Raw genomic sequence first — 13,341 nt, 5'->3', positions numbered from 1 at the left:
CATTTGTCTTTAATACACTACTAATGGACCACACTGAGTAACTGATTCCCTTGTTTTCTATTCTCATCGAAGCACAATTAAAATAATGATCTTTCAACAGATAATAACACCTTTTCTAATACTTGTAAAGAATAATCAGAGAATGAATCAAGCAATTAATTCTTAGTTCTTAGTCATCCCTCCCACTCAAGACCCAAACCAATGTTCACTTAAGCACAGGAATATGTGAGGAATGTTTCCTTCAGCCAAGCACTGGAGAAGAAGAGGGAAATTTGGCATTTGTGACCCTAAGATTGCCACAGTTTGTGGTATCTGTACCTGCATCAGAAGACTAGGCAGAGCAAACAGAGATTCTTGCAGGGGTTGAAATAAGTGTGCTGCTGTGGTTAACACTCACTCCTCCTCTCCATCTTCACTTGCTTTTTGGCTGTGGCTTGTCCCTTTGGTTTCTCATGCTTTAATCTCCTTCATAATCTCAATCCTCTCAATCACTGTCTAAGCTCTGTGTGTGCTTCCTTAAAACCACAAAAAAAATCATAAAATCATAAAGTGAGTTAGAGGAGACCTTAAAGATCCTCTCATTCCAATCCCCTGCCATGGGCAGGGACACCTCCCACTATCCCAGGTTGCTCCAAGCCCCATCCAGCCTGGCCTTGGACACTTCCAGGGATGGGGCAGCCACAGCTTCTCTGGAGAACCTGTTCCAGTTTCTCACCACCCTCACAATAAAAAATTGGTTTTTTACTATCTGACCTAAAAAGCAGCACCTAAGGGGGCACCTGGAGTTGAACCAGGGACCTCTTGATCTGCAGTCAAATGCTCTGCCACTGAGCTATACCCCCTGCCTGAACAAGTCTGCTCTGTAAATTAAACTCATCAGGGCATTCCCTGCCCCAGGGAATTCACAACACAGACTGTGAGCCATGCTGCAGAACTGGTCCAGCACAGACAACCTCACCACATTTCTTCCTGAGCCTTGCAGACAACACACACAGGGCTGTAGGACTTCTGGGGTAGCACAGCAATGTCTTGTGAATTAATAAAAACTGAACCTTACAGCTAGTGCTGGACAGTGCCAGACAATGAATTGCAAAATGATGGAAAAATTGCTCTGCAGTCCCTTTAACCCCCTCCCTGCACTTCTTTCCAGCTATGGAGCAGGGTTACCTGTCCAGCTCCTTTGCCCAGATGTGCACAGCAAAGCCAGCTGCACTGCCCATCCCTTCTCTGAGCCAGCACCATGCCCTTCCCACAGCAGGGCAGCTGAACACCACAGTCAGAGCTAACAGTGACCTGGTGACTCTAGGGACTGAATCTCCATCTCAAAGCAATGCTGATACTCCCCAAAGAACAGTCCTGAAGCTCAGCTTTCATTAGGTAATTCCCAGGCCTCTGGAAAGAAGCTGGGGAACATTAAATTCAGTAAGGAAAGAGAGATCCTACAGGTCCCTATTGCTTCACCAGCCCTCTGTCTGAAATATTTAATAGTATCAAGATTCTTGCTGGAGTCAGAATACATGTTCAAATGGTAGGACAGTGAAACAGCCTGTCCTGGGGTCAGACAGGATGCTCTGGAATGGAGAATCCAATGTAGGCAAGGTTGGACAAACATGAGACAAATAAATGGGAGAGGTTGAACCCTAATGGAAACTGAAAATTTGTTTGCTCTAAAAGGTGAACCACCTTTAGAACCACCAGGTGAATCACCTGGACTGAGATTTCTGTAGAAAGCATCTACAGACAGGTACATTCACTGGGACTCTGGGTAAGGTCCCCAGACTGAACTTTTTGGCACCATTTGCTGTGATTTTGATTCATCCAATGTTTGCCAGATCAAAAGTTATTAGCACTAGTGCTTTGGAAAGCATGATCCCTCCCAAGATGAGCACCATCCCACAATGAGCCAACCCTCCTTCCAAACCATTAATAAGGATCTTAAACAAAAACAGTCTAACATTGTTCCCTTCTGCTCCCCTGAGGTATCTTCCACCAAGTCTTGGCATTTATTCATCACTGTGTGTTTCTGGTGCCTCCAGCCTATTTTCAGTCTGCTTTATAATCCTCATCTCCAGTCAATTTAAATTAAATTTTCAGCTCAGTCTTCATGAAACAATATATTAATTGCCTCAGTACATGAATAGACATCTTGTTTACACAGATTAAATGACCATATTATTTTCATCTACTTGGCCTGCAGTTGGATCAAACTAAGTGATTAAGTTTTGTCTGGATTTCCTTCATACAAATCTATGTGTCTGTCATCCATGTTCCTTTTCAATGGTGAAGTCAACATGTGTAGAGGGGCTGCATACTTCCTACATGCCACTAAAGGAATCAAACTAATAAGTGTGCTCTGAGTCACACAGAAAATCCAATAAACTCTTCTTCACCAGGGATGAGGTTTGCTTTAACTGCTTACAGATTGACTTTGTTTAGTCTTTCCTCCAGTATTCCATGAAGACAAAATTCACCCCTTCCTTTTTCCATCACTTACATTCCATTTTGGCAACTCTCTTGAGGGTTAGCTAATATACATATGGTTCCATGTGAATGCATGGCACAGCAAATTCTTCTTCCTTCCTTATTTAGACTCCTTCACTAGACGTGGAAGCCAAATTTATAATTACTAACCCTTTTAATGACTGCTGCTTATTTGTAAAGATCAATACAACATATTTTCCTCTGTCCTCTGGTTCTTATTTGACTCTTCTGGTTTTCAGAGGCAACTATGGGAGCCAGCTCCTTGACTAATTGCATGACAAACATAGCAGGCAGATTTGGTTTCCCAAATTTCATTTCTAAGATTTTCCTGATTCCCATATCCCTAAAAATCCACCCTATTTCTGATGCATTCAGTTAATGGTAATTTCAGGAGATAGCACAGAGATTCAGTAAATCCAGCAGTACTGACTTCAAGTTCTCATTCTGTGGGTCCTCCTAATGCTGTTAGACAGTTTGAGGTCTAAAATGGGATGAAAGGAGACAAGGCGAGGTAAATATGTCACTTCCACTCACGGTGCTCCATGGATGTTTCCCAACTTGGTGAAACTCAGCTAACCCACAGGAAGTGCAGTAAGGTATCCTGGCATGTGAAAAAGTTTCTGTCTGTGGTGCCTACAGACACCCTTTGCACAGATCAGAACTCCTGGTTATGGGGTCACTCCAGTACAAGAACAGGATTCTGGATCAGCTTCATGTCTAAATTGTCAACTTTTTGTGATTTAAAGGTGGGGGGGAGCATGGTCATGAAGAAATAACTCTTCACTAAATTCCACTAAACACAAATACAAATTTCCATCACCAGTCCTGAAATAGCTGTTTCAACAGAGTTCTGGAAGTTTGGAGACATACACACCCAAAAAACAACCAAATATCTGAGCAGCAAAATGATGCAGATTGGAGAAAATGAAGTGTCCTCCACATGGGCTCTGCCCTTTCAAAGCACAAACATTTCCCAAAACTAATGAAGAGAGAAGTTGTTCCAGCTGCTGTGTGACTCAGACTGGCATAAGTAACTGGCCAGGGCAGCTCTGGGACAGCAAAGTGGGGAGAAAATAAAGGCCAAATACTGCCATGGTTCAGAAGATGTGAAACTTCAAGCAACTGAACACCAGACTATTGAACATCCCGGCTCCCTACCATGCCCCACCAGTTCCAACATCCTGCTGCACACACAGGCCAGTGAAGCACAAGCAGCAGCCTGCATCAAACACACCAATCACAATTGTATCTATAATACTTCTATCTGAAAAACTCATCAGTTGCTCAGGTTCTGAGAAGAAATGTGAACAAAGCTGAAGACACAGTGAAGATCTTCAAAAGGGCCAGTTCTTTAGGGAGCTTCAGGCTTGGGCTGTGGAAGGATCTCAGAGAGACAGTTGTGGAGTCCAGCAAGGATTGTTTGATGAGATGAGAAAAGCAGGACAAAACAGATCAAAATGGACTAAATAAGTCTCTTGGTATCAGCATCTGTGACTCCCTTGCTATCAGCATTGTGACACTGCATTGCTTTCTTCTGTTGTCTTGCCTGAGACCTACTGAAATGAGAAGCAGCACATCTCGGACAATTTGTTGGAATCACTTCAAGTCTTTGAGTGATGCTAATGATCAGTGACTGAGGGTGGAGTGCAGTGAGGTGGATGGCAGATGAATGGCAGATAACAGCATCCACCTTAATGGAGAACTTTTATCTGAGCACTTCCATGGATTCTGGATACACCTCATCACATCCTACTCTTTACCTTACCTACCTTCATCACTCTCCTTCAAAGTACAGTAATTTCACGATTATAAGCCGCACTGAGCATAAGCCGCACTTCTGGGTTTCAGCAACTTTTCATTCTTTGTCCATACATAAGCCGCACCTGATTATAAACCGCACATTACAATCCAGAGTGTGATAAAAGGTATCTGTTCTATCACCATCTGTTGAGGGTGGGGGCACTGATCCTTATCTCAATAGCAGATATTCTGCTAATGGGCCATCCATTGAAACCAGGCAGGGCATTGTTCTTTATCTTTTCACAACCCATCCTTCCTCCAGCCAGTCATTTTCTGCTCATGGCCATTGAGTCCCACTGTGGGACTGATAAAATTACTGCATCCCATTGGAAGTTGCTCCAGCCAGGGGGAAGAGCCCAACATTTCTTACCAAGATAAAAACAGAGGTTTTGGGACACTAAGGGAGCCCCTTTCTCCACTGGACTCCAGAGGAAAACCGGATTTCTCCACATCACCACTGGAGCTCCGGAGGGAAACTGCACCTTGTACAGGAGCACTGCTCCAGCTGAGCCACATCTGTCACTGCAGGAGGATGCAGCCACCATTTAATGGGACTGCTGCCAACACCCTGCCTGATGGGGTGTCAGGTTGTACTCTGACTTTGTCAGGGTTTGGAGTTTGTTTCTTTGTAGTACTGTATTTCTATTTTAATTTCCCTAGTAAAGAACTGTTATTCCTAATTCCCATATCTTTGCCTGAAAGCCCCTTGATTTCCAAATTATAATAATTTGGAGAGAGGGGGTTTACATTCTCCATTTCAAAGAGAAGCTCCTGCCTTTCTCAGCAGACACCTGTCCTCCAAACTAAAACAGCAACTTTTCATTCTTTGTCCATATATAAGCCGCACCTGATTATAAGCCGCACTTTGGGTTTAGACCAAAATTTTAGTCAAAATGGTGCGGCTTATAATCGTGAAATTACTGTATCCTCATATTTCATTTTTTAAATGCAGCGATTAAGAAAAAAAGGGAATAACTGACCTGTCTAAACTCACACAGGTCTGTCCAGGCTTCCAGGACTGGTTCAGACAGAAACCTCACTTGCCCTTTTGGAGCTGCAGACAAATCTTGTGGGTGCTTGGTCCTTAAGGATGTGCTTGGACCTCTGCTGCTCCCTCCCCTCATGACACCAGACACTGCAAAACCTGTCATGAGCTGGCAGAGCAGTTAAGGGCACAAGCACCAGTGTCAGACCTTGTGAAGGTGCTTCAGGTTTTCTGCATGTGCTCTAGGAGCTGCCAAATTTAAAGAGACTCACCAAGAGTTTTGCAGAAGTATTCACAGAGACAGCCTGTCTCCACATGTCTATCAATAATGCTCAAGTGTCAACACTTCCAGGCTTGGATCTGAAGATGCTCTCACCTGTTATAGGGTTGCTAATGGCCATTATCTGGTTCATAAATGGGGAAAGTCTGGCACAAAACAATAAAACAATTCTTCTGTTGTAACTCAGATCAGAGCTGGAATAAAATTTGAAAAAAATTGAAATCCTGGCTCAAGTATCATGTATTATCTAAAAGTGATTGAACTGCTCCTCTCAGAGTTTTCTCTTTCATTCCTTTTCCATCACTCCCACCTCTCTCCCATTGCCAGCCATGTCTCCCATTGACATTTTCCTTCCTGTAGTCTTTTCCACTATTCTTATCCCAGCAATGATCCCTTCCTCCCTGCTTTGCTGCAGGTCTTTCCAAATGCCATTGCATTGGGCCATCTCCCTGGGACCAGGGTCACTTCTCTGGAGGGGAATGTGCAGCTGCTGGTGGCTGGAAAGCAGCCAGAGACCCCCCCACTCCCCCAGCTCTGCTGCAGGAGGATGCTGAGTGATGGTGTCAGCAAAGAACTGTAAGAGGCCTTGGCTGCCCGTTCAATACCTGAAAGCAGCCCCTGCTCCCTGGAAAACAGACCTGAAGGAGGAAGGTTGCTCCCCCTGGCCTCAACCAAGTGATATTTCATCCAGCATGCAGCAGATGTTGACAGAAGGGTCTGTGTCATCACAGATGAGAGACTTTTGGCTGGTAGAGATGTCACCTCCACTCCAGCAAGAGATAGGACACTATCAGAGGCTCCTGCTTGCCCACAGCCAGAGGGAAATGCACAGTGTTCCAGTCTGCTCATAAAAAGGGCTGTCAGGATGGGCAGAGGGAGGGCACAGGCAGGACAGCCAGCTGCCCAGTGTTATGGGTAAGGAATCAGGGTTAGAAGGGGCTTTAATTGGGGCATTTCTGCTTTGATTTGAGAATACAGGGGCTTGAAAGTATACAGGTTTCATGTTAAGCTCTTTTTGAACTCAGGAGGAAGGGTTAGACTTGCTATTTGTGAGCATCTCACTGATCTGCTCCTAGGGTCTATTAATCCATGGTGTCCTCTTCCAGTGCATCTCTCCCAGGGTATACTTCATTTGTTCAACCCAACTGCACACAATTTGCTCTCAGAACACACAATGGCCAAATAAAGGGACTAGTATGGCATGCAGCCACAGAAAAGGGGTTTAAGCAGAGCACAGGTACTCTCCAGGCCTGCCTTCCTAAGCAGCATGTCTCCAAGTGATGAAATGCAATGCTATCAAATATCATGACAGAAAGCACAAATATATAAAACATGAGGGTGCCTCTTAAAAATAAATGTTGCTCCATGATCGTTTTCCCAGGAGAAGGAAGTTTCCAGAGTGCTGGCTCTCTGCGTGTGGTATCACATATTGCATGGTCTGTTCCCTATAAGCTCCCAACATATGCTACGAATCTGCCTCTGCACTACAAGTATTCTAAATCAGATGCTTATGCCTTCTTCTGATCTTTTGCAGTCACACGTACATACATTGGATTTTGCCACAGGCCATCCATCATTGCTCCCTTCCCAGCATCTGAAACGCATGAGCCGCTGTTTGGTTTTACGTGTGTTTTACTGCAGTTTCCATATAATCACACAGGAAACTTTAATTCTCACCTTATGAGCCCAAGTCTGCACTTCTAATCCTTGTCTCTCAGAGTGTCATGACTGAATGTCTGATTAGTGACAGTCTGTATTTCCCACAAATGAAAAAGAAACCAAATTCAATTGCAATCAAAGCCTTACCTCTCACAATCATTTGTTTACCCACATCATTTTTCACCTTCTACCCCAAAGTAACATTTAAACCCCTGAGGCATTGCCACCCTCTGCCTCTGAGCCTGCTCATTTCAGCTGTGGACTAAGCACAGTGGTGCTGCATGAGGATTTTCCATCAGCACAGGACAGACAGCTCTGCTGTGGCATCCATCACCCTCTAATGACCCAGATTTCCCGCAGGCGTCGAGGGGAAGCTCCCTCATCCACCACAGACCTGTCATGTCTCCAGACTGTGACTTGCCCCTCTGGTTCCTCCCTTCCTCCCTCTCTACTCATTCACCAGGAATTCACCATGCCCATCCCCTTCCCCATCCCAGACTGGAAGTGGCAGGCACAGCTGGCTGGCATCACCCACCTCCCAGCTGCTCTTTGAAAGGCCATAAAAATGAAAAGGGGCCGTAGGTCACCCCAGCCCCCTGCTTGCCCCAACCCCTTACCAGCTGTACAAACCCTCCTGCCTCAGGGACTGACATAACTTGGCACAGCACTCACCAGAACAGTGCTGTCTGTACACAGGCATGTACAGTACCCCACCAAGGGATCCTGGTCCCAGAAGGGCTCACCCACCTCCCTCTGACATCATTTTGTATGTACCTCATCCCCTGCAATGACACATTTCTGTTCATGGCCAGGGAATGTCACTCTTCCTGGAGGGCACATCCCCGGCAGAGGGAGATTTCTAGCACAAATATGTCCTTGTTGGTTGGGTGAAAGAAAGTGGAGGATTTTTTAGCTCTCTGGACAGGGTCTAACTGGGAAGGGATGGCAGAGAAGCGCTCTGGTAAGATACCTGCCCTGTGCATGAAGCAGATGGCACGGACACATTAGAGAAGCCCTATAAACAACCAGCTAAGCTCTAGTCACAAGCCCTTTCATCTGCTTCAAATATAGGCTCTACCACCTTCCAGCTGGGGCTGGAAAACATCAGGTCTGCTCTGCCTGCAGGGCTTTGTGAGTTTGTATGTTCTGAACTCCAGCCAGGAGTAACTTTGGTGCTGGAGGGATCAATGTTGGGCCCTGTGCAACGCAGTGACTTATGCATGGAGGAGGGAAGCTGGGGAAATTCCCTCCCACTATAAACTATTTCTTGGCTCTTTGCATTAGTTGTCAGCCCTTGGGAATATATTTTCCTCTATTCCCCCTTTTCTGTGGTCTGCATTATCATTTGCTAAATATTAGCGTGTGCTATTTATCACGAGGTCCACAACCCTTGTCCACTCCAGGGAGTTTGCAACCAAGTCACTGCAATAAATTTTCTGATATTCTATGGGCTCTACAGCACTAAGAGGCATACAGCTGAAATAATTATCTCAGAGCCTCCAACCCCTAATCTCACAGTGAAACACTCATCACCAAAGGCAGGGACCAAGAACACGAACACAGGTTGTTTATACTCACAGCAGATTCAGACTCAGGCTCCAAGTCTGCTTACTAATAGTGATGATTACTGCAGCTCCTCTGGTTCTGTAACATGTTTGAAAGGCTCAGGAAAACCACATTATCTGCAACTCTCTTTCAACAGCATGTTTGGTCCACAGGACCTGCTGGGCTAGCAAAGGAAATGGTGTGTTAATGGACTGGGAATCTGTTATAATAATATCATGGTGACCAAAATGAGCACCATGGTCTGCAATGACTGCTATCATTCTACATTTATTGCAGAACAGAGTCACCTGAGACCTGACTCAAAACCTGTTGGCTCCACTGAAAGTATTTTGCAGCAGGTCCTGGGAGCCACTTGGACAAGACATCATCTCTTATGACTTTTTCTGCCAACTTTATTTAGGGAGTTTGGACTTTCTCCTTGCAATAGCTGTTATCGAAGAAGGGGTTCAAACTTTGACTAGAAAGGTGACTTCAATATCTCCACATTTCTGATCCCAAAGTCCCTTTCAGAGTCATTCTTGGTTAATGACTAGAAATGTTCCAGCTTCTCTTGGCAATAGGATCTGATCCCAAGAACCTTCAAAGCAAACCAGAGTTCAGACTGAACTGGTAATATTTAATAAATATTTGGAGGAGTAATTAAAGAAATAAATTAAATGCTACTAGAATGTACATGTCCAAAAGAAACACTGGTCTAAAGAGTCTGTATTTTTCAAAGTTATCAAATTAGCCCAGTTTGGTTTCCACTGCCAATCTAAATAATGATGGATGTTGTCCAATCCCTTTTCCTTCCAAGTAGGCTGAGAAATCATGGACAAGGTCATTAGTGTGAGAGAGGAGACATTGTCCTGCTCTGAATGTCCCAGACAGAGGTGCAGGGAACAGCTGCTCCTTTCTCAGAGAGGAAGAACAGCAGAAGGAGAAGAGGAAACTTGAGCAGCCAAGTGGCTGTGTCCTGGGGACAGAAGGAACAACTGGCATCAGCTGGTTTTGCTTTGCCAACCTTATGGCAACAAAAATGAGAGGAAGAACTGGACAAAAACATTTCAGAAGAGTCTAGGAACAAAATGTGGAGCAGCATCCCCTGCAGTGGCAGGGCACAGCCCTCACCTCTGCTCCTCTCTTGCTCTCTCACTATGATGGGAGCCAAGTTTAGGGCTCACCAGCCATTCCCTGGCCATTCCCTGGCCAATGCCAGACTCACTCTCCAACTCACAGGACCCAGACAGTTTCAATACTTTCCCCATATTATTTTGCAGCCCCATAGCCCTTTCTCATAGTAAAACTGTGTGGATCTGGAGCAGGGATGTTTTTTAGCATGCCAGGCTCATGAATGCCATAGCCTCTTATCCCAGAAAGACTGAAGAATAAACAAATGGGACTGGAAGAATAAGGATCAATAAAACTCCTTGATCTTAACTTCAAATCCAGGATATATCAATATTAATAAACTAAAGGGCTCAAGCACTGGCTTGGAATTGCACACAGATTGTAACTTATAAAATTTCCAGAGATATTTTGGTCCATTCTCCACCCGGGCATGGCCCAGGGGATAGCACAGCCAGGGACTTTTCACTGCAGCCAGTTTGGTTATAGAGATTTCCTCTACTCAGATGTGAGCCATGGCCAGGGAACATTTTTATTGGAGACTCTCTCCAAAACACAGTTAAATCTTCAATCTGGGTGCCCAGTATAAGGGATGCCTGGCAGGTCAAAGGTGCCTCTTTGACACATTCAGACTCATTCCCTGCTTGGGAGACACCAAGTGCACAGAAGATGCTGGGAGCTGCAGGTTGGGAGGACTCACCCTGGCACAGGGATTTCCCACCAGTAGGCACTGAACCAACACCAGTAACTCCCAGGACAGCTCCATGGGGCAGGGACAGTGGAGTGGCCAAGCATGGCACACTGCAAGATTGGCTGGTGGTGCTGATGGGTTTGGGGCTAGCTGGAAAAGGCTCTAATTAGTGTTGGCTTTTGCCAAGATCAGGGCAGTTCCTGGCAGAGCCTCACTAACCACAGGACCTAGCTGGAAGCTGCATGCACTAAATGCTCTGCTAACAATGGAGAGTTTCCCTGTTTCTGGAGGTGCTCACTTCACTGGAGGAGCCTGGATCCTCCCTCAGGTGACACAGGTTGTCCAAGCAAGCAGCTCCTTGCAGGTTTGGCTGCAGCATGTCCTTCAAGGCAGGCAGAACCTCCCCTGCAGAGCTGGGCACACAGGATGGCTGGGCAGTCAGGAGCAGGAGGGCTGTGGAGGCACCCATGGATCTGCTGGTGTCACCCCAGCTGCTTCCATGTGGGCAAACACCACACAGGGCTGGTGAAACTGGATCTGCAGGAGCATTCTGCCTGATAGATTGCATAAACACCAGGAGCTCTGACTATGGGACAAGCTGTTGTTCTTGTGTTGGTTCAAGGCATCTCTGGTTGAGAATTGTCGTGTTTTCAACGTTACAAACTCTAGCCCTAAGAGCAAACTCCTGCTTCTGAGTTGGGTAAGCTTCCACTGAAACAAAACATGGGGAAAGGTTTTATTTTTCACTAACTGGAAAAAGGAAATGCACTCCAGAAGGTCATGGATTCCTTTGATGTCTCAAAATAGAGAAGATAATCTTGCCTTTTCTGTGCTGTAAGAAGGACATCATTGCCATGTCCATTTTTGGGATCTGCTGTTTTCAAAGATGGGTAAAAACAATAAATAAATAGCAATAAATAAATAGCAACATGCCTCACTCCTTCATTCTTGTGTCCTCCACAGGAACAGCTGCCAGAGCAAGGAAACTATATTAAGACTGCATCCCTCAGACAAAGATAAACCCTTCCCAAGGTTTCATCTCTGCACAGTGACAAGAAGCTGGGAAGTCACCGTGTAACTGTCCACATGAGCATTCCATGTGTGAGAACCCATTATTGTCAGCACTGATCCAAGAATAATTCAGCTGGTCAAATACCCATGATCTGGTTAAATATGACTGTGGAGTGCTTCTGAAAGGCCCTAGGCTGAAACATCAAAGACAGATTGTGCAAATATTAGGCAGGATCTATAAATAAACCAAATTGTCTAAAATGCTGCTTTATGTGTATATATGGGCTACTGAGCTCTACATATCTAGCCAGTACAAAAACAAATTTCCTTAGCTACAGCAAGAGCTGTGAAACCTCTGGACAGCTACATTCAGAATCAGAATCAAAACCTGAGTCCCATCCTGCAAAACAGAGTTCAGGGAGATAAAAATAGGCTAAGAACTCTTCAGATGAGATGTTATTTACACAAAGATATTATTTAACTATGTAATAATTTTCTAGTTTTCTGGTAATAAGACATAAAACTGTCAAAGACTAAAACTTTTTTTAAAAAATAATTATTTGAAGCAATTTAGTAAAATTCTAATTAACAATGTGCTTGAAGTTAATTTAGACATCATGAGGTTTGAAGACACAGGAAAATAATGAGAAATAATTACTGAAAATAGATAATTTTCTAGAAAACATATTCAGGATAAGAACTATCTGGCCTAACTTCAGATGTCAACAGTGCAGATATTCACACCTGGTCCAGTCACCACAGGTTCCTCTAAAAATGAGAGAGAAACAAGCACTTGTAAGGGGTACCTGAGATACATACTTGAAAATGAGATGAACTGCAACCTAGAAATGTGTTTTTCTTTTCATTCACTGACTACAAAGGGAGCCAAGGTATCCAGTCCATATGTAGCTGGTTATACCATAGACAGCTACATCTGCTCAGCATTAGGGCATGTTTAATAACACACCTATTTGCAATTGCATTCCTATTCAGATCTGTGCACTCAGGACTCCAACCTTCTACTTATACTCCAGGTTGCTGGTCCAAACCTTTAGTCTTGAGCTTCAAAGTGGGTTGGACCCAGCTACAATGAGACCTACAACTTAGTAAGGTCCCTCAGGAAAACACAACTCTCCAAGCCAGGATGAGACCCCTGAGACACAGAGACACAGAAATCCCTCCAGGAAGTCTGCAGAGGAGCACTTACAGAGAAACAGAAGGAGCATTACAAGTCCCTCTATACAGGAAAATATTTTTGCCGTAACCAAAATGTCAGTGCTAATGGTGAAATACATTTCCTCAAATACAATCTGCCCAAGACTTCAGGAAACACATTTCCAAAGAGCAGCCATGCCAGAAAGTAAAGCAGTTTGTATGATCCTGGGTTCAAGAGCCCCACGAATGTAAAGAACTGCTGAACCTTTTCACAGCCTGGGACAGCTAAATCATTTTTTGCACCAGTTTGGCTTGAGAGTCCAAAATCCTGGCTCAGCCATGAGTGTCTGCATCCTGGGTGTGGGGCACAGTTTCTTGGCCAGCTGCAGAAAGGTAAGTCAGCCAGGCAGATCCATAAAGCAGCAGCTCACACTGCTATGAGAGCCTGCCTCCCTGTCTGGAAATTAAATGCAAACACATGCATAGGCCTAAGTGCTGCTTAAGAGAAAATCACCACCCTGACAATGCTGAACAGGAGCAGGAAGGGAACACCAGTATCTGTGCCTTCCCCATTTAATTTTCTGTACTGTCAGAAGTACCCTCATA

The 13,341-nt window shown here is 44.8% G+C and overlaps 1 protein-coding gene and 1 non-coding gene across 3 annotated transcripts in view; both read right to left on the bottom strand.

Annotated features, from left to right (window-relative positions):
- The window catches only part of EVA1A (eva-1 homolog A, regulator of programmed cell death), a 202,705-nt gene that overhangs the window by 77,096 nt on the left and 112,268 nt on the right, over positions 1–13,341 (bottom strand). The gene's annotated exons all lie outside the window — the stretch shown is intronic.
- TRNAC-GCA lies at positions 771–842 on the bottom strand. The gene has a single exon. It is a non-coding gene; the product is annotated as a tRNA-Cys (tRNA).

Source organism: Catharus ustulatus, chromosome 3, assembly GCF_009819885.2.
Source record: "Catharus ustulatus isolate bCatUst1 chromosome 3, bCatUst1.pri.v2, whole genome shotgun sequence".
Taxonomy (NCBI): Eukaryota; Metazoa; Chordata; class Aves; order Passeriformes; family Turdidae; genus Catharus; species Catharus ustulatus.
Note: the sequence above shows the minus strand (reverse complement) of the source record. Positions and strands in the feature narration are given on the sequence as shown.